Raw genomic sequence first — 22592 nt, 5'->3', positions numbered from 1 at the left:
CCTAAGATATTAGCCTCCTGTGTAGCTAGGATTGCAGATGTTGTGCCCAGATTTTGGGGTCCCTAAAGACCACCAAGGATCCGAATCTGATGTAAGAGCACGAGATTCTTTATTGCAAGCTCGAACGTGGACTCACAGCCAACACCGACACAGCAGGTCTGAGTTGAGAGAGTACCGACTTCCTGTTGTACAATGTTTTTATAGGGTTAGCTCAAAGGGTTGATGTATTATGAATTGATTGGCTAGTGTTAGAGGATACGTGTGCAGTTCATGCTTAGGGGATACATGCCAAGCTGCCGGGCAGCTGGAGGACAGCTGGTCAGGATATCTCAATGGTTATTTTATCCTAGGGCCTCAAATCACTGAGAATAGTCTGTAATTTATTACTTTCTTTGAAACTGCTACCTCTGCTGGTTTAGAGTTAGTTCAGAGTGACCTTCTGGCGGGGCCTGCTTAAAAATAACTTTTTACTGAAGTTCATCTTCAAAATTAATTTAGGCTTTCCAGTGTGAGCCACTGTGTCTGGCCTTGATGAAGAGATTTTTTAAGACATAGATATTTGGCAGTAAATTGTGAAATGCAAGAAGGTATGTACAGTGATGGACAGTTCTGTCTGCATTCTTTATTCTCCATTTGAATTCTGAGATCCCATCCCCTGAACTTTGGTCATGAGAATCTGCAGAACAAGATGGTCTAGGACAGAGGCCTGAAACTGACATCCCAGGATCCTAAGTGACTGGAACTATGTGATGGAGGTCATGGCCATTAACAGACCCCAGTAGAACTGTGCAGGCTACCAGGTAGAGGAGGTCCCTAACTGACCCCATGTGGGAGGGACTGCCTAGGAGAGGTTCAGATGCAACTGTCAGTGGGCCTTTAGCATTCTGCCTGCATCACAAAATTCTGGCCACACCTCCAATTTTTCATGTTGCTCTGACCAATGGGATACAAGAATTGAGGCCCCGCCCACATTCCATGCTGCCCAGTAACACCAGGATTCCCTCTATTAGCTCACACCACTACAGGAGTTGAGGGATGTAGAGGTGGTGAGTGGTGAGTGAGCGAATCGAGGTGACATTGCAGATACCGTTGGAGGTAGACAGAGTTACTGGTGATTGTGAGAAGTGAGTGGAGTTTAGAGCCTGGGAATGTGGCCGCCCCACCTTCACCGTCCCAGTGCTGGGATGTCTGAGCAGACGAGAAGAAAAAAGGTAGCTGCAGGAAGGAAAATACTGCAGGAATACCAGCAGAGAAATCATCCTGATAGACCTGCAGCATCCAAGAACAAGAAGAACACTAGACTGGGAGGTAAACCCAAGACAAACACCTCTGGGGACTGTCCTGTACTCAAGGGGGCAGCCCAAGACCACGCACACCTTGAGCCTCCCCCTCCAATGGGCACTGTCACATCTGCCAGTGGGAAGGGGGTCACAGGTCATAGTCACACCGAGGACCTGGAAAGGCAATGCCAGCACCTGGTGCTTGCCCTGGACTCCAGCACCACACACATCCAGCAGCTGTATAGAGACATCCAAAAACTGAACCAGGAGAAGGAAGACCTGCAAGATCAACAGAGCGGGGAGAACCAGAAGATGGCCTGTGTGCAGGAAGCCCTGAGAGCAGAGCTGGAGCAACAGAAGCTATGCATACAGATGCTGAGCTCAGAGAAATGGGATTTGCAATCTGCCCTGGCCCACATGCAGCAGGTGACCAGTGAAAGAGCACTGGCGCAGGAGAGTCTCACCAGCCGCCTGCAGGCTGCAGAGCAGCGTGTGGCAGAGCTAGAGATGACCTCGTCTGCAGACTGCACCAAGCAGATGGAGGCCGAGCAGAACAACATAGAGCTCCTGAAAGCCCTGAACCGTGTGAAGCTGCAGCTCCAGGGGAAGGCAAGGCTCTGTGAAGACCTGGAGGACGAGAACACAGTGCTACAGGAGAGGCTGGAAGAGCTCCTGACCGAGAAGGCCACCATGAAGATCCAAGTGCACGAGGGCCAGCAGGCACTAGAAGAGCGGGCAGCATTGGAAAGTCAACTCAACCACATGAGAGAGATGGTGAGAGCATTGCAGTTGGAGAGAGACACCTTTGCAAAGGACCTGAGGGTGGAGAGGTGCATGGGGCAGGAGAAGGTCCAGCAGCTGGCAGAACAGGTGAGCCAGCTGAGAGAGGAGAAGGAGCAGGGGCTGGGGCAGGTTGGGGAGCTGGAGAGCAGGCTGGTGGAGCTGAGAAAGCAGCTGTCAGAGCTGCAGCCCCCGCAGCCCCCCGCAGGCCCATGTGAGGCTGAGCAGCAGCTGCAAGCCCAGGCCCTGCAGTGGCAGCAGGAGCTCAAGACCGTGCAGGAGCAGCTTCACATGCAGGTGGAGGAGAACCAGAGCCTCAGTCTCCAGTACCTGGAGCAGCAGCAGCGGCTGTGGATCCTGGAGAAGAAGGCTGAGGAGTAGGATCAGCACGCTGAGGATCGGCGCAAGATCCTGGAGACGATGGAAAAGGAGCACGAGACCATGAGATGCACCCTGGTGCTCAACCCAGAGCTCAAGGAACAGCTGGGCCAGCTGCAGGATGCCTTGCAGAGGCTGAGCGCTGAGAAGGGGGAGCTGGCCAGCCTCCTGCAGTCAGAGCAGCAGGAGAAGACAACCCTGCAGGAGAAGCTGGCCAAGCTGGAGGAGAAGTTGAGAGAAGACCAAGAGATGGTTGGGTTGCAGAGCGAAGTGGCTGAGGAGCTGCAGGATCTGCGTGACAAGAACCTGGCCCAGATGCAGGAGCTCATAGCCACTCGGGAACAGCACAGGGCCTCCAGCCAGCAGCTGAGCTCCGAGAAGGAGGCCCTGCAGCAGCACCTGCTGAGGCAGACCCACCTGCTGGAGCAGCTGCAGCAGGAGCAGGTGCAGAGCAAGATGCTGGCCCAGATGGAGAGGGACAAGTTCCAGGACACTCTGCAGTGCCTGGAAGCCACCAGACATGAGAATGCGCAGCTGCGGGCCCAGCTGAGCTCCCTGGCTTTTCCCAGGGAAGGAGGAGGCCTGCGCAGAGAAGAAGACAAGGGTGAGGAGGCGACTGCCCCCGATGGGACTGTGCCCGAGGACGTGGACAACCCCCAAAGCATGTGTGATTTTTATGAGGAAGCACTGTCCATTGCAGAGTGCAAGAAGGCGAGGCTCTGCAGGCAGCTGCAGGAGCAGCAGGCCCGCTGTGGTTGCCTGAGTCAGCTGGCAGCCCAGTGGCAGAGAAATCTGGAGGGCCAGGCCCTCTTCCCCAAGCGCTGGATCCATGGCTTGTTTGGGAAGAGGAAGGAGGAAGCGCAGGCGCCCAAGAAGCTGAAGATCTGCTTCCACGAAGACCTGGCTGCCCAGGTGGATGGCCAGAGTGCAATGGATGACCTCCAGCGTTGCTGCAGCCAGCTGGCACAGCAAGTGAGCATCCTGGAAGAGACCATCGTTTCCTACAAAGAGCAGATGGGAGTCCTGGAGAAGCTGTGTCAGGAAAAAGATGAGTGTGTCAGCCAGCTGTCCCAGGAGAAGAGGAAGAAGAAGGAGGAGCTGCAGGAGCTGCTGCTGTGCCTTGCAGGGGAGGGCACAGAGTGCCAGGACAAGATGCTGGCAGCCTCCCAGGCCCCTGCTGCCCAGGCCCCCTCACACCTCTCGGGGCCCCTGAAGATGGAAGTCAGGAAGGTCCAGCAAGAGTTGGAAGTCTTGTGTCTTGAAGAAAACTTGGCACCTGTCCATGGAGAGGCTGGGGCCCCTGGGCCCCTGGAGAACCCCACTGCAGAGCCTCCTGTGCAGCTGCTGCCTGCTGTGCAAGCCCTCGGAGACCCCGCAGGCTTGGGCCAAGAGTTCTGCCTCCCTTTCTTCTACAAGGCTGAAGCAAAGGATGTGTTTGACATAATCACCATCTAGATACTGCAAAGATATATTGGGCATGAGAGTTTAATGGACTGGTCAGGAAAGGGGAGTTAACCACAGGTCAGATAGAGCAGAGGCTGCTGGGAGGTGTCCATAACAAGGCAGGTCTTAAGACTTTATGGGTTCCAGGGACCGGGCCCTAGTCAGGGTTATTATAAGAGGTGAATCCTTTACAAAGGAAGCTGGGAGCAATGACCTTGCTTCATATTAATATTGAATGACACTGATATTAATTAATAATTGGAATGGTTTATAATGTAGTAATATCTTGACTTCATACCATGATATTATCTATTTTTCAAAAAACCTATACATGACAGTATTATATACATGATTTTAATCATTTAATGTACTATGTTGGTACATTAACTGTATAGTTAGGCACATTTTCATAATGTACTAAGCTATAAGAGTAATGGAAATAGTCTTGTTTGAATATTATAATGCCATGAGGAAGATATTGAGATGACCAAATAGTAAAAACTTTACGAGCAAGAGAGAGAGAGAAAGAGAGAGAGAGAGAAAGAGAGAGACAAAGTTCTAAATGGTACATATTTAGAAAACTGACAAACTATGAGTTTAAAAATTATAGACGTGCTGTAATTAAAAACACTTTCCAAATTGTTTACAGAATTATAATCCTAAATGGAAAATATAGAATTTTAGAAGTCCTATAGAAGAATATCTCACATGTCAGTGTTTTTAGTAAACCATACAGCAATATGTTCTATATTATTTCTTGAATAAGTAACATTTTCTCTTGCTTTTGTTTTTAATTTTCTGAGTTCACTACATTTACAATTACACATTATACCAGCAACAATGTATTTTCTTGTTTGAATATTAAAATGCCACAATGGGTTTTTTGAGATGAGTAATTAGCAAAAACTATAGAAAAGAAGGAAAGGTTCTTAACATTGAGTATTTGTGAAAGATAAATACTATGAGTAGAAAATGAACTCTTGGGCTGGGAGTTTGGCCTAGTGGTTAAAGTGCTTGTCTAGCATGCATGAAGACCCGTGTTCGATTCCTTGGTACCACATACGTAGAAAAAAAAAAAAGCCAGAAGTGGTGCTGAGGCTCAAGTGGTAGAGCTCTAGCCTTGAGAAAGTCCAAGGACAGTGCTCAGGCCTTGAGCTCAAGCCCAGGACTGGCAAAAAAAAATGAACTCTTATCAAATGGACAAAAGAACTGTAATATGAAAAGAATATGGAATTATGAATTTTTTAAATATTACATATCTCAATATGTTTTAGTGAAACATATTGTAGTGATACTCTTTTTTTTTGCCAGTCCTGGGTTTGAGCTTGAGCTCAGAGATTGAGCACTGTCCTTGGACTTTCTCAAGGCTAGAAGCTTTATCATTGAGCCTCAGCACCTCTTCTGGCTATTTTTTTCTATGTATGTAGTACAAAGGAATCGAACCTGGGCCTTCATTCATGCTAGGCAAGCCCTCTGCCACTAGGCCAAACTCCCAGCCCTGTAATGATTATTTCTTGAATAAAATATCCACTCTAGTTTCTCCTCTTTTCATCTTCCTGATTTAAGGCACATAAAAATTGAAAGTTATTTCTGGAACCCCTTTTGTCACAGAGTCTGTTTTTGGGCAATTCTGCTCTTTCCTGTTTGCCTCCTGACTCCAGAAATTATGGAGATATATATTCATTAATAGGCTCCTGCAAGAGTTTGAATCAAGTTACACTTAACATCAGAATGAAACTGGTCAGGACTGTTTTTTCTAGCTCTTTGCAAGCTCTCAAGTACACAGTCACAGTAGCCTACTGAAGTTCAAATGGACCCCACACCGTCTTTTTTGGTTCAGTGGAGCCCTAAGAATTAAATGCTGAATTCCTATATTTTCCTGAGATGTGACTGAAACAAGAACTTTAGAAGGGTGCTATTCAGTCCTATTTGGGCAGGTACTGGAATCTTGACCTCCCTGGGCCTTTTTGCCTCCACTTTCAGCCTTTTGCTAGCTATTTGGAGACCAGTGTCTGTTGGATTGGTTCACCATGGCTGGTTTTGATCTGACACCCTCAGGTCTCAACTTGCTGAGTAGGCAGACTTACAAGTATGAGCTTCTGGCTCCTGACAGTGGAAACTGAATATTGTCAGAAGCAGCAGATGAAGCCAGGCACAAATAGACCTGAGACCCTTATCTCCAATTAACCTGTAGAATACAGGAAGTGGGGCTTGGTTCAAGGGTAGGACTGTAGCCTTGAGCTGAAGTGCTCAGGGACAGCACCCAGGCAGAGATGAAAGAGTGTGCAAAAGAGAAGATACATAATACACCATCTATGGTTACTTCACAATTTAAAATCATTTTAACCAAATGTCTTTTACTTTTAACCTTAGTAAATCAGGAGGCTAGAACCTGAAGATTGGGTTTCAAAGCAAGTATAGGCAGAAAAGTCCTTGGGATATATATCTCCAAATAACCACCAAAAATATTAAATAGAGCTGTAGCTCAAGTGGTAAAATGATAGGCTTGAGGTTAAAGGAAAAAAAAAACTCTAGAACATTGGCGAGGCCTGAGTTCAAGTTTTAATAAAGGCACAGTGCTCTATCCTTGAAAAAGTCCAAGGACTGTGCTTAGGCCCTGAGTTCAAGGTCGAGGACTGGCAAAATCAATAGTTCAGACATGCCCATACATTCAATGCGCGGCATGTTGGGACATTCCTGCCATTCTACCTTTGTGAGAAATGTAGCAATATGGCAGTCCTGGCCGCCGAGGCATAACTCAAGAAAGTAATTACAGAGAAAAGGGCTGGAGGTATGGTTCAAGACATAGGGTGCCTGCCTAGCAATTTGAAAGTCCTGAGTGAAACTCAAATACTGAAAAAGAAGAGAACAAAAAAGAAAAAGAAAATAAAGACAAACTATAAGCAATCCATAAAAACTACCTGTGGTTTCAAAGATGGAGCTTATTCAATTACATTTGAATATCATTTAGCTGGATATTTTTTAGAGACATAAATGATTATAGATCTTTGTGTAAAAAGAATTTGTTGGCATTTGATTGGTTTGGGGGACCTGGGACCTGGGCTCTGTGCCTTTTTCTGTACCTGAGCATCTTTTGCTCAAGGCTAGTTCTCTACCAGTTGAGCCACAGTGCTACTTCAGTTTTCAAGTGTTTAGGGGGAGATAAGAGTCTTACTTGAACTTTGAACTGTTCATCAGATGTCAGCCTCCTGAGTAGCTAGGATTACAGACATGAGCCACGATCCTGGTTTGGTTGACATATTTTTAAGCTCTTATTAAGAAGCATTTTTTTTTTGCCTGACCTGGGCTCTTGAGCTCAGGACCAGAGCACTGTCCTTGGATTTTCTCAAGGATAGAACTCTACCACTTGAGCCTCAGCACCACTTCCAGCTTTTTTCTAGGTCTATATATGGTACCAAGTAATCAAACTCAGTCTTCATGCATGCTAGGCAAGCACTCTATCACTAGGCCAAACTCCCAGCCCCAAGAAGAAACATTTTCTAACTACAGGCCAGAAATAATTTTATTTAATTCCCAAAAAATTTAATATCATATCTAGTAAGACAAAATCTAGTAATACAACATTTTATAAAATCTGGTAATACAGTACAAAAATGTGCTCTGAGTGCTCAAGAATTTCTTTACAGGAAACTTACTTCTTTACCAAAAAAAAAAAAAAAACCTCTGCATTTACAACAGTCAACTGAGAACATTTCAGTTTTATGGCATTTCTTTTTCAAGTTTATAAGAGGTTTCAAACTTACTGGAAGGTAATGATAGTAGCAAATAATCATACTGATGAGGATCAAATGGGCTGTGGTCAGTTTTTGTCCTAAGCAATATACGAATATGAAGCCACCAAGTTTATACAACAACACTTAGAAGCACACAAAGCAATTTGTTTTGCAGCTGAGACCATGGGGCCCAAGGCTATACAGGTAACTTCTGACTGGACTCTTCATCCATTCTTCATATCCACAGTGAGCAAAGTGAACGTAGCCTTCTAAGCCAGATACATTTTAGAAACATGGCATACTTTTTGCAGATCCCGTTCTTCCCTGGATGGCAGCAAATTTACAAAGAGGACAGAAGTAGCTGATTACTCTTTTTAGCTTCACTGTGATCCTTTTGTCCTTTGCAGTGCATTTGCGAGGACAATAGGCATACTTTCGGCACGGCATTGAACTATAAATTCAAATTAGAAATCTTAAATGTAATCCCTATAATGATCACAAATGTATCTATAGAATGAGTAGAAAAGGAAATGAGAAGGGAATTTGAATGTCCCGTGATTTAAAAAGTGAAACACAAAAGAAGATGGCAATGCAAGAAATGGGACAAAAAGATCAAAGAATTATCAAATCGTTACTAAAGTATGCGCTCTATGTATATATATCTATGTATATCAGTCTAAAATCAGAGATTTTAAGCCTTAGTCTCAAACTCTAGAGGTTTTACATTTCAGGTCCAGTCACTCACCCCTATATGTCAAATAAAGAAACATGGTAAGCTAGGTGCCAGTCCCTCATGCCTGTAATCCTAGCTACTCAAGAGGCTGAGATCTGAGGATCAGGGTTCAAAGCTAGGCCAGGCCTGAAAAGCCTGTGATACTGTTATCTCCAATTAACCACCAGAAAACTGGAAGTGGTGCTATGGCTCTAGTGGCAGAGTGCTAGCCTTGAGCTGAAGAGCTCCGTGACAAGAGCTAGGCCTAGAGTTCAAGTCCCAGGATGGAGAAATGAAAGAGAGAGAGAGAGAGACAGAGAGAGAGAGAGAGAGAGAGAGAGAGAGAGAGAGAGAGAGAGAGAGAGAGAGAGAGAGAGAGAGGTCAGACACTAGTGGTTCAAGCCAATAATCCTAACTACTCAGGAGGCTGAGCTTTGAATATCCAAATTCGAAGTCAGCCCAGGCAAGAAAGGCCATGAGACTTATTTCCAAATAAGCTACTCAGAAAAAGCTGGAATTTGCACTGGGATTCCAGTGTAGAGCACTAGTCTTGAGCAAAAGAAGCTCAGGAACATGACGAATGTAACTGTAACCACTCTATATATTATCCCAACAATAAAATACAATTAAAAAAAAGAAGCTCAGGAACAGTACCCAGGCCCTGAATTCATGCCCCAAGATGACAGTGAAAAAGAAGGAAGGAAGGAAGGAAGGAAGGAAGGAAGGAAGGAAGGAAGGAAGGAAGGAAGGAAGGAAGGAAGGAAGGAAAATGGTAAAAGACAGAGGAATATTCATTACCTGACACAAGGCATGCCATGGGAAGACAGCCCATCTTCAATCATCTTCAAGGTAGAAACATTTATCCTAAGTTCAGTAGGAAGAATTGGGAGCAGAAGTAGGAATGTATGTGTAGACACAATAGTTTCAGGCTTCAGGCATGTGGCAGGAAGTCAGGGGTGGCCAGGGCTGGCAGTAGAGATGGCCCAATGGCCATTGTCTCAGGATTGATCAAGGGCATAGAAAACTCACTGGTACCTGGCAGGTGGTCTGGCTCTTGTTCTTTCCTTCCTGGTTTCTAAGATGTTTAAGTGACTTTAGGAGAGAATGGCTCACAGAGAAAGGCCTACATATGGAATGGAGGAGTCCAGGATAGCCCACCTGCATTCTATTCTTAAGAAATTCAGGGGTCCAAGTGAAGAGTCAGTGTTTCTCAGCACCAGCATCTTCAAAGTATCTGTGACAATGCTCCTGTCTTCTTTTTGATAGGGATGAGTGGGGGTGGAGGGGGCCGTGAACCAAGGGAATCTTAAGATGGTTCATCATACCTGTGCTGAAAGCCTTTTGCTTTCCTATATGATACACTCTGCCAGACATCAGCGGCTCAGGCCTGCACTCCTAGCTACTCAAATGTTCAGAGCCAGAGACCCGAGTTCCTTGAATCAGGGTTGGGAATTGGTCACCTCTGCCTGAAGACTTGGGGGTGCAGTCATTTGGTTGGAGGACACTAGTTCTCTTATCTCAGCCTTTGAAGCTAGAATGAAGAGATCATTTGCAAAGCATACATCTTCACTTAAATTACTGAGCTGGAGACATCCTGTGTCTACACTACCTCTCTCCTTGCCTTTACTGTGCGCAAGCGCCTCTATAAATAAATGTATTGAACTACTGTGTGTGCTGTTCCAGTCTCCCAGACCTTGGCATACTGACAGCCTACCTGGTTCTAGTTTTCGTGTGTGTGTATGTGTGTGTGTGTGTGTGTGTGTGTGTGTTTTCCTTAGTCTCCTACTATCTTCCCTCACTGTAGCTACACTTAGCCTGGAACTGCACAATGGGATACTGGAGCCAAAAAAATGAGAACAGAGAGAGACAGAGGAGAGAGTAAAGCAAACAGGAATCAAGGGATCAAGGCTCAACAGTCCTTGGACCCGGAGCTCCCTAAGTAAGCCTGTTTATTTAGTTCAGTGCAGATACATGCCAAAAAAAAGGGTATCTATTTGTCTTGTGGTTACAACCATTAACATGAGACATAGTTTGTGTACATAATCATAATTGACTCTTATTGTAGGCAGCAGAGGGTGAACATTTATGTCACAGACATTCATCTTAGTTGCCATGTCTCAGGCTTCATAGGGCCCAAACCACTCTACCTCAAACATCATAGGGTCCAATTAGTAGTAACTTGCACATTTGTTTTGCCTTGACTATTTGACATCTAAGTTCCAGGCCTCCTGAGTACTGATGAGGCATCATTCCAACCTCTTAACCCTTTCCTGGTGTCAGAGCTCAGCTGAAGAGTTCCCTACCCCTCAGAAATAGCTTGATCTGGCTGATCCCTGGCACTCAAAGGCTGAGATCTGAGGATCATGGTTCAAAGCCAGTCCAGGCAGGAAAGTCTATGGGACTCTTGTCTCCAATGCCTTCTTAGGGGATCAAAGGGATCCTAAGACATGTCCTAACTCTTTTGCAGTTTTAGGTCAATCACACCTTGTGGGCTTGTCTTTCAGGGCCTGGATGTTTGAAGCCTTTAATGAAAGTCTGTAGCATGATGGATGGAGTGGTTGTTCTTGATTTCTCTTTCTGAGAGGACATCTTTTCACCTCTGAAAGGGCATTTTTCTGGTCTTAATACACTACACATCCTTGCCTGAATGATTCCATCCCTTCATGCAAGAATCTAGACCGCTATAGTACCCCTTCAGTGACAATTCTTTTTAATATTGCACATGTTAACCTGTCTCATCAAGCATACTTAGTGGTCTATTTTTCACAACATGCTGTAAATGAACTATTGTAGAGCTTGTTTTGCAGTTATATGTATTGCAATTACTTAATCCCCAAATAGCTAAAACTGCCAAAACCAAAAGACTCTAAATTCTCAGGTTCTCCTTTCATTTGTTTTTACAGCCTCTTTATGTGAACTGTGCAGATCAGAACCCATTTCTTCCCTTAGCTGAGTTCCATCATTATACATCTGCAGCTACAGGCTTCCATAATTTGAACATCTGTCCCCCACCAATCCAGCTTTCTTTGAAGTATCCACTTCATAAATTTATCTTAATTACCAATGCTATTCACTCCAGAAATAAGAACAATTCAGGAATAGCACCTGCAATTGCAATTGTCAGTCACTCCATTACTTCGTGAGTAGTAGTAATAGCCATGAGCCTGTAAACTTTTTAATCACACTGAACATGCAAAAAAAGCCAGTTATAGGTGCATGTAATCACACACTAGGAAAAATACATATATAACATAATATATGTATACATATATATACATATATATATATATAAATTTCCAGTCCCTTACTAGTTTTGGCTGCCTCTGTCACTGATGAGTTTATTATTTACAGTCTTCACTACTATCTCAATGTGAACTCCATGATGACAAAAATCATACAGAGCAGACATTATTCAAAAATTTAGAAAATCTACATATCATAGGGATTTTATGTAACATTCTCTGCATAAATTAAGATTCTCTAAATCTTTGTTAAAGATGTGGTCTGTCTGTGCACATTAATTTCCACAATACAGGGTTTTGTTTTGTTTTGTTTTCAAGATTTTTTTTTAGTTCCCAATTGAGAATCCACACCTCTCTTCTTCTGTGCATGCTGGAAAAAAAAAAAGATCTGAAAAAAAAGCTTTTGGACTATTCTTCAATGGTCTTCTCTCCAAATCAATATCTATTGTGTGTGTGTGTGTGTGTGTGTTTGTGTGTTTGTGTGTGTGTGAGTGTCAGTTGTGGGGCTTGAACTCTGGACCTGGGCACTGGCCCTCAGCTACTGAGTTACTGAGTAGGAAGAATTACAGGAATGAACCATGGATCTCAACAACCTAACGTGTGTGTGTGTGTGTGTGTGCGTGTGTGTGTGTGTGTTTGTGTAACCATTGTTGACCAACTGTATTGGTCAATACAGTTTTGAGGTAATAGTATTAAGTGAAAATGGTCAATAAAATTATAATGGTGGTACATACACTTCCTAGTGTTTGCAGGGTTGAGGCAGGAGGATCATCAACCTGAGACCAGCCTTTTCTACATAGGGAATCCCTCTTAGGAGACAAGTGACCCCCATCCCAGCCCCCACCACATATTGCAACAAACCCCAATTTTTCATCTCATTAGAAAAAAAAACTTCATTAGACCCATGTTTCAGAGTTTCCTGGGAAATGGAAATTCCCCTGAAAAGTGAAAGAGAAGAGGAAGGAAGAGTGCAGACAGCATGAAGTCGTCCTAGGTCTCCAGGACCTGCATCCCCTCCTCTCTTGGCAAATGCCATCAAGTCATGTTAGCATTGTTCTGTCTCCTCTCAAGTCTCCTGATTCTTCTCATGTCCTCTTTCTCTGTGCAGGTTGTGGGGAAAGCATAGGGTGAAGTAGAGACTCCATAGGTGTTAGAGCCCTTGGCAGATCTAGATAGTGGTTCTGTTTTTGAATGGCCATCTTCTACGAAACTTCCCCTTCTGGAACCAGGAGGAGGTATTGGAAAGGCCGAGAGGCCATTGTGCCACCTAGCATTTGGGAAGGAGAGCAGTTATCTTAGGTATATGTATGTGGCTCTTTCTCTCTTTCATCTACTACACCTCATTTATTTCCTCACTCATTCTGTCATTTATTCCACAAATGTATAATAAGTAAATAATACTCATAAGACACTGAGCTTTTTGTCCTCTATCCACTTAGGGTTAGGATATATAAAGCTGAAAAGACATTCCATTCAGAATTATTCTTCCTTCTTCCAGAACCTAACCCAAAACAGTTGTCTTCTAAGGGATACTGATAAGATTTCATTTATATTCACTTTATTCTAGTATGTGTAAGATTATTGTAACCATATGCCAAGGTTTTCCTTAACACTTTATAAAACTAACCTCTTATGAGCTAAGCTCTGCTGTTACCTACTAAATCTGGCTGCAGTGAGCTATGTACTTCTAGTATCTCTACACTGAAAATAGGAAAAGCCAAACCAGGGTAGCAGCTTTGGCTCACACTTGTGTTCCTCACTACTCAGGAGGCTCAGATTTTGAGGATCATCATTCAAAATCATGGTTTCTGAGAGATTTCACCTTCAGAATAACCAGCAAAAGATGAGCTGGAAGCATAGTTCAAAGTGGTAGAGCACCCACATGTGAGGCCCTGAGATTAAACTGAAGTATGACAGAAAAGAAAAGAGAAACCTAAGGTAGAGGGGTAAGGTACAGCACAGTTGAGAAGGCAGCATTCCTAGAAGCACTCCTCCTCCAGGGCCTGTTTTATACTGAGTGTGCAAGCCTACATGTGAGGTATGGGGTAGAGGTGCTGCATTTCTTATGTGTTGTATTACTCACTGAGATTGCCTTTTCAATTTGGATTGACCATATTGTTCTTACCATCAGGAGTCAGTTGTCATTAGGCTTATTCTGTTAGTACTGAATTTTATACATATCCATTAATAAAAGAAAAATACGATTGGTGAAGTGGCTTTCCTCTATAATCCTAGCTACTCAGGAGGTAAGGTAGGGGATAAGGTGCAGCCTAGTTCTAGGCAAATTCAGGAGACCCTTACTCTGTGGAATTCCTTTAGTACGTGTACCCTAATGTTACTTGTGTTATTGTTCACAATAACCAAGGCATGGAATGAGTGTATCTGTTTATATATTTATATGTATATATGGATTAAACTATAATATACACACAGACAAATCCATATATGTAGCTTGTATAACCACCAAAAATACACATGTACATTTATATTTCCTTTATATCATAGAAATGGTACAATACATAAAAATGTATTATGTTAGTTAAATATATGTATAATATGTATGCACACAAAGAAAGAAATATTTTTATTGATAAACCTAAAGACATCTTGCCATTAACAATACTGTGGCTGAACCTACAAGAGTATTTTTTAAACTTTTTTTCATATATTTTTATTGTAATTAATAGAAGGGTTGCATTATATTCACCAGATAGAAGGTGCATTACTTCACAAACATTGATACCCTTTCTCATGTTTAGGTCCCCATTTCCTTCCCCCCGCACAACCCCACTCCTTATCTTTTTTTTTCCCTTCCCTAACAAATTTCAAATAACAAAATGAGCATATATAAAATATATCAAATAGCAAGATAAAATACTATAACAGTATGAGATAACCAAGGGACAGCTAAAGAGATGAGAGATAACATAGTACATAAAGGACAACAATCACTCAGTACATGGCTTTTGTTTCTATATCCTGGAGGTCCTTTCATTTAGCGTCATCCTATATGGTCTTCTATGTCTTGGTTTTGCTCTACTATAAATCTCTGCTAGGAGAGCCCAAGGTTTCTACTGATTATGACAAATGAGGGAAACCATTGAGCCTACGTTCCTTTGAGTCTGGCTTACTTCACTTTTCCTAAGTCTTTCCATTTCCTTACAAATGGGGCGATGTCATTCTTTCTGACAGCAGCATTGTACTGTTCATTTGTATTATTTACCTAGAATTTAATATGAGGATCTTTCTTTAACAAGTTCTCTAGGTGCAGATTTGAATATTCACTTGTTGTCCATTCACATATTTGCTCATTTATTTCTAATTCAGGCACTGTGCTCATTCCTGAGGATGTGAAACAGGACAAGGCTATTACATTCCCTTTTGTGGAGATTATGTGCCATTTTCTCTCCCCCTTCTTGCCAATGGAGAGAATCAGCTGAGCAAATTTTGAGATTATTTCTGTTGATGTTGATGAGAATTTGTTAATTAGATATGAATGGAGGAACGTTTTTGAGTATGTGTGGATGAACTCAGGGTCTACGTACTGTCTCTGTTAATTTTTCTGCTCAAGTCTTGAGCTCTATCACCTAAGCCACAGATCCACTGCTGGATATTTGCTGATGATATTTGAATTTAAAAGTCTCATGGACTTTCGTTCCTCACCTGGCTTCAAACTGCGATCCTCAGATCTCAGTCAATTGAGGAGCTAGGATTCCAGGTATTAGTCATCCATGCCCAGTGCAGCAAGAACGTTGGCCAGTGTATGCAGTGCTGGGAGTTGACTTACAGCGAGGCCCTTGCATGTGCTGTGCTAGTTCCCTAACCACTGCATGCCATGGCCTGCCCAGGAGCAGTCTTAAAATTAAGGAAGAGCAAAACCTTTGTAGTCGCCTATTTTTTATGAGTTTCGACACAGAGCAAGCACAGAGAGGCAGCCCAGCCCACATGGACGTCTTCTGAAGTTCTGCTGCCTTTCTAGCTCTGGCATGGGGGCTTTCCTCTTGGACACAAAGACAAGTTGAACAATAGAGTATTTATTTTTCTTACTTTTCTGAATTCTTTTCTCTTTGTTGTACTCTACTGGAGTCTAAACTATAGGATTTGTGCTTTCTAGGCAAGCACTGTACTTGTTGAACCAGGTCTCCAGTCCTTTAGTTTATATTTTCTTTTTGAGGTAGTCTCACTAACTTTGCCTCAGCTGACGTCAAACCATTGTCGCCCTGTGTGAATTTCTGATATGGGCATGCATCGTCCTGCTAGGCTGTTGAATTACTGTCAGAAGGCACTCCCTCTATTGCGTCTGCATCTTTATATGTAAAACTTCTGTGCTGGAAAGGACAATATAAGAGAAGAGAAATGACTACACTTCCATGGCACTAAGCATGGTGTTTTAGCTTCTTCAATAGCTGACTTCTAGCATTTAAAAGGTTGAACTACCTCAGTTTTGTTATCTTTTGGGGAGTTTATGCACAAGCTGAGTCAGGAGAGTCAAGTAAGTGAAAATATTCCGATATGTGCAGAGTATCAGGAGAGATTGCTAACTGAGGTATGCAGGAGAGAGCTTGGAATGATGTGATGTTGGTCTGACTTGGCTTTAGAGAGGACAGGACTCGGTTCTCAGTGGAGCAGGGGAGACCAAAGGCAGCTTTTCCACAGACATGTTGTGCCCCACTATCCCTGCTCCTTCACTGCCATTGGCACCACTGACAAAACGTCTGCCTGATGTACCATTTATGTCAGAAATCGTGGAGATGATTACAGTTTAAAAGACAAAACATTGAGTTATTTTTTTCCTTAGCTGCATTTTAACATGGTTGGCACCTTCTCATAAGGAAAACAAGTTGTGTTTTTATTTAGTAATATTTGGCAAAACAATAATCATGCTGCTTCTGAGAAGTGATCCCCTCTTTCTTTTTTTCTTTCAGCTCTCCCTGGATTTTGATCTCTGGGCATTGCGCTGTTGCTGGGCTACTTTGCCCATGGCTGGCATTGTACATTTGAGTCAGCTTTTTTACTGATTATTTTGAGATAGAGGCTCTCAGACTTTTCTGCCTGGCCTGGTTTCAGGACAGGTCTCATCCACATGCAGAGCTAGAGTTATAGGTTTGAGTCAATAGGAACTGGTTCACTTTTTCACATTCAGCCTATACCCTGTCGTGGTGGTTTGTACTTTGTTTCAACTTTGTGTCTTTCCCATGGCTGAACTCTTACTGCTTTGTACTAGTCAGGACACTGCAGGGTGGGTCTATGACACAGGACAGAAGATCACACGGCACAAGTAAGGAGACTGATGATTTAGTGGCATCTCAGGCCATGTGGAGACCTGAACAATCTTCCTGCTCACTTAAAAGAGCCTGTGGCCAAAGGTGAGGCTAAAGTGAGTAGAACACTTGCTCACAAATGAGAATTCCTAAGTACAAACCAGGATATTACCCTCCAAAAAGTACTTTGAATTAAAACCTATGAGTTGTTCCTGCATTTTGATGAAGGTCTCTACATAGCAGGCTTTTCATGAGCAACACACACTATCTATTGACCTGAGTGTCTAGTCTCTATTTTATTCTGCCCTTAGTTTCTGGATGTTTGTTTAGAGTCCATGTGCTTAGTCCAGCTGTGGGAACATTTTATTTCTTACATTTTTAAGTTTTAATATTAATTTTATTGTGAAGGTGATGTACAGAGCGGTTACAATGACATAAGTCAAGTAATAAGGATATTTTCTTTAGAACAGTGTCACCCTTCCCTCATTCTCTTACAAACACTGGTAAGTGAGCAGGAGAATAGAGCTGTGTGAGGTGTATGAGGGTAATTCACCCCCCAGGAGTCCATGTACTTGTGCAAAGGTGTAGGGAGATATTGCATGTAATTATTACGAGAGTCATATAGAGAATGCATAGTCACCTATTTTTCTTCATATTAAAATCTGAATTTCTTTTTTTTTTGTTCATTGAGCTTTTTTTTGCCAGTTCTATGGCTTAACTCAGGTCGTGAGCATTGTCCTTGTGCTTTCTCAATGCTATTGCTGTATCGCCTGAGCCACAGCACCACTTCTGGCTTTTTCTATGAATGTGGTACCAGGGAATTGAACCCAGGGCTTCATGCTAGGCAAGTAATCTACCACTAGGCCATGCTCCTGGCCCTTCCCTTGGCTTTTTTTCCTCAAGGCTAGACCTTTATTATTTGAGCCACTGTTCCACTTTCTGCTTTTTGGTTTAGTTAATTGGAGATAAGAAGGCCCCAGAGGTTTCTGCTTTGGGATAGCTTTGAACCATGATTTCCTGCTCTCAGTTTCCTGGGTATCTAGGATTACAGGTAGGAGCCCCCATATCAGGCTCACTGGAGTTTATTTAATGATGGAGTCACCCTCTATCTTCCTGCCTTTACTTCCTTCCTACTTCAGCTGTGATTATAGAAATAAATCACCATATGGTATTTCAATCTGTGTATCATTTTATTATTATTATTTAATTTTATATTTCGTCCCTGTTCAGGTGCAGCTGGTATCTATTTGTGATTGGCTTTCCTGAAGACCTGAACCACAGTCTAATGACATGGACCAAGTGCTGCTGGAGGCTGAGGACTGCTGGAAGAATGGCACGAAGCAGGTAAGAACTTGCCCATGGAGGGTTCTAGTGGGCACCTGAGGATCCTTCACAAAGGTGACAGGTCAGGAGCCACAGCTTGGCACCTCAAAGGGAATTTCACACTCCCATAACTGGTACATGAATTGCGTGTGAGAGGCATCTTCACAGAGAGCATCTGAGGTGTCCTTGCTCTTCCATCGATGTTCCAGGATCCTATGTAGTCCCTGTCCATAAAGACAAGGCACAGGGGAGCTTTAACCTCCGTGAATGAAACTGAAATCTCATATTCTAAAACTAATTCCACAATGTAGGCTTTAAAAAATCTTGCTTGGATATTAGTTTTGAGTGTAAGTTTTGTGCTGAAAATGGCATGTGATTAGTTAACATAGATTAAATTAGCTGTTTGGATTACCATGAATACATTTTTAAAAATTCCTTCCTGCCATGTTACCGTTATTTTTAATTGTAATGTATAGAGAGGTTACAGTGATATTTGCCAGATAGTAGGTGCATTACTTCTCACACATTGGTACCCCCTCTCATGTTTTTGTCCCATTTCTCTCCCCTCAATCATCCCCTTCCAATCATCTTTTTTTCCCCCTTCCCTTTCCTCCTTCAAATAAACAAATGTGTATTCAAGATACATGGTAATAAAGTCAGATACTGTAACAATATGAGATTTACCAGAGGGCAGCAAAGGAGAAGAGAAATAATACCTCACACAATATAAAGCTCTTGTTTCCATATCTTAGAGATCCTTTCATTTAGCCTCATCCTATATGACCTTATGTATCTAGGTTTTGCGAGGTTATAATCCTCTGATAGGAGAGTCCAAGGTTTGCACTAATTATTACAAATGAGGGAAACCATTGTGCCTGTGTTCCTTTGGGTCTGACTTACTTCACTTCATATGATTTTTTTCCAAGTATTTCTATTTTCTTACAAAGAGGCGATGTCATTTTTTTTCTGATAGAAGCATAGAATTCCATTGTGTATTAGTACCACATCTTCTTGATCCAGTCAAATACTTACGGGCATCTGGGTTGGTTCCATATCTTGGCTATGGTAAGTAGTGCTGCAATGAACACCTTAGTGTTAGTGACTTTGGTATATCCTTGTTTCTGGATGATTGGGTAGATGCCAAGGAGTGGAATTGCTGGGTCATAGGGGAGCTCTATGTTTAGTCTTTTGAGGAACTGTCATACTGCTTTCCCTAGTGGTTGAGTGAGATTACACTCCCCCAACAGTGTAGTAGTGATTCCTCCTGGGCACATCCCCACCAACATCTGTTATTAGATTTCTTGATTATGGCCCTTTTAACTGGAGTGAGGTGGAATCTCAGAGTTGTTTTGCTTTGCATTTCTTTTATGGCCAGACATGTTGAGCATTTCTTCAGGTGTCTGTAGGCCATTGTTATTTTCTCTTCAGAGAAGTCTCTCTTTAAGTCATTGGCCCATCTTTTAATGGGATGGTTGTTTCCCTGAAGATTAGTTTTGGAGGGATTCAATTTTTTTAGCTGTAGATATATTTTAGATATGAGGCCTTTGTCTGTTGTATTATTAGTGAAGATCTTCTCGCAGTCTGTAGGCTTTCTATTTAACTTGCTAGCTATGTCCTCTGGCATACCGAAGCTCTGCAGTTTTATGCGGACCCATTTCTGGGTCTTTATTAAGAACTTTTTGACCTGTGCCAAGGAGTCTTGTGTATCTTCTATTCCTTCTTGTAAAAATTTCAGAGTATGGGCTTTTATCTCAAGGTCTTTGATCCATTTGGAATTAATCCCGGTGCAGGGTGACATAGAAGGATTCAACTTTAGTTTTCTCAGGTGCTTAATCAGTGGTGATGACTACTTGTTGAAGAGTCTGTCTTTCTTCCATTCTATTTTTTGGCTCCCTTATCAAAGATTAGGTTAAATAATGGTAAGTTTTCGAACATAATCACAGGAACAGGAACAACCATTCCAGAAATTTTACCTGTGTTTAACCGTGGAGATAATGGAATAGAGATGTTCTCTGTTAGTACTGCTTGTTTAATATGGAGGTAACACTCACTCCCACCTTCAGATCTGCCTTCACTTTTTGTAGATCTGAAGTTTGCACCACCATGTGCACACTTACATATTTACATATGTATGGCTTAAAGTTTATAAACATAGGGATGTTATAAAAATTATGAGTTCAATATTGAATAAATTCATTCTGAATCATGCATAGTAAAAGGAGAAAGATGAAATACATTCAAGACAAAGTCATGCCTCATAGATAAAACAGGAACACCAGGAATAGAGGCAGCACAGAGCTGCTTCTCATGTTGTGGGCAAGGTGGTCACTGAACAATCAGAGTGTGGGGGGTGTTGGAAGGTCTGCTCACGTGGACTATTTAGTGAAAGGCAGTCTTGGAGGTAGCTGTTCCCTCAGAGAACCCTGATTTTAAGATCAACTAACTCTGCTGAATGAATTCAACCTCATTTCCTGGAGAAAATACTCCCAGGAGGAGAAATGACTCTGTGTTGGGAAGGAATTTGAATTTTTTTCATATGGTATTATACAGCACGAGTAAATATGAATGTCTTGGATCTGCTTTTCATCTGAGGTTCACTAGCTGGGAAAGTTTTCTAGGAAACTTAGGAAGCCTTAGAAAGTTTGCCTAATGACACAAAAAATGTGGGTCTTCTCATAGAATTTAGGAATAGTGGTGCTCAAATCCAGCTGCACAGGAATTGAGTGTGGGTTAGCAATCTTGGTGAGCTTGTGCAGTTTCTTTCTGTATTATAATTCTCTTATCTCCCTTTCCTCATACAACTTGAAGGCTGAAATATAGTAAGACGTGAAGAAAACTCACATTTCAGCTTTAGGTTCACCATTACTCTCAATAATTTGCTGGCTTTGCTTTGTGGATAAAAATCTATTTAAGCAACTCTTGAGAAGTTCAGTTAGGAGAGAAAGTTATCAGAGTTTTTCTACTTAAAGTATGTTTGGGAACCTTTCACTATTCTTCAAAACCAGCACCAAGGATCACTCTGAGTTCACTTAGAAAACCCCTAGTTTATTGCAGCTGTTTTTTCCTCACCAGAGGAGACCCTTCCCTCCCTGTGGTCCTTCATGGAAGTCGCCCTGCCAGTGTGTGGCCCCATGCTGGAGAAAGAGAAATGGGGAAAGACTATGTCTCTTTCGTCAGTGTTCACTAATTGTTTTTATCTTTGCCACAAATAACCAGTCCAGGAAAAAAAAGTATTCAACTGGCCAGGTGACGGTGGTTCACTGTAATCATAACTACTCAGGAGGCTAAGATCTGAGAATCATGGTTCAAAGCCATCCCAGGCAGGAAAGGCCATGAAATTCTTTTCTCTAATTAAGCACCAGAAAACTGGAAGTGGCCCTGTGGCTCAAGTGGTAGAGCACTAGTCTTGAGCTGACCACACCCAGTGTTAAAACCCTACAACAACAAGAAAAAAAAAATCAACGGTATTGGGAAGTTGTCATACAAAGGGCCCTTGGCTGAGAATTTAGAATGATGATATTCTACATTATTTATTTCAGTCTGGGTGAAACCAGGAAATGGTTTGTTTTTCAGGTTTCTTATTTGTGAAATAGCTTCAGTTATAGTTTGGGTAGAGTGTTGTGAGAGTGAGATGTTATGAATTTACATATCTGGAACAGCACTTAGCACACAGAAATTAGTAGTAGTAGTTCATCATGTGAAGCAGTGAGCAAGTTCTAGTCGCCTACCATGTCCTAGACTGCAGGATGCCACAGGCTCTGTTTGGCAGATTTCTAATATCTATCCTGGCAAAGTACCACTTAGGAAAAGTGTCATGGGGGTGCAATTTGTGCTAGTCACTTTTTCAGTATGAGACAAAGACCAAAAGGAGGGAAAATGAGTTTTGAGGTAAAAAAAGGAAGGGAGAGTTAATTTTGGCTGCAGGTTTCAGAAATTTCAGTCCATGGCTATGTAACTCCATATCTTCCAGAATTCTAGTGAGGCAAAGGACTCTGTTGGAAGGCACAGCTACTGGCACTGCCCAGTGCATTGTGGCTGAGAAAGGGGTTAAGGTAGTTGTTGAAATAAGAGGTAGCGGTAGGGATCAGAGAGAGAAAAGAGAAGAGGAGAGAGAAAAGGAGAGAGAGGAAGGGAGATTGGAGGAAGATACCCTCTTGAAAACATGCCTCAGTGACCTATTTCTCCATCTAGGTTCATTTATCTGTCATCTTGTCAAGGATTAATCAGCTAGTGATGCACAATTTAATAGCACCAACTGCTGAATGGCTAACATTCAGTGATAGTTTCATTATAAACATAAAATAACTTGACATCACTTTTCAAAACAATGTAAAATTTGATTTTGCGGCAAACAGGAATACTACTCATGGAGTGAGAAGTTTATAAATATGAAGACTGCAGCTAGAGCTGCAGTAGAGCTGAATGCAGGGATTTTAGAA

At 42.5% G+C, this 22592-nt stretch overlaps 1 pseudogene; it reads left to right on the top strand.

Moving 5' to 3' along the window:
- The first annotated feature begins 1148 nt into the window (after positions 1-1148).
- Positions 1149-3893, top strand: LOC150066259 (golgin subfamily A member 2 pseudogene; annotated as a pseudogene).
- The last annotated feature ends 18699 nt before the right edge of the window (positions 3894-22592 follow it).

The sequence above is a fragment of the Megascapheus bottae genome, chromosome 2 (assembly GCF_031878675.1).
Source record: "Megascapheus bottae isolate mThoBot1 chromosome 2, mThoBot2.hap1, whole genome shotgun sequence".
In the NCBI taxonomy this organism is placed as follows: domain Eukaryota; kingdom Metazoa; phylum Chordata; class Mammalia; order Rodentia; family Geomyidae; genus Megascapheus; species Megascapheus bottae.
This window is presented reverse-complemented; position numbering and strand designations above follow the sequence as displayed.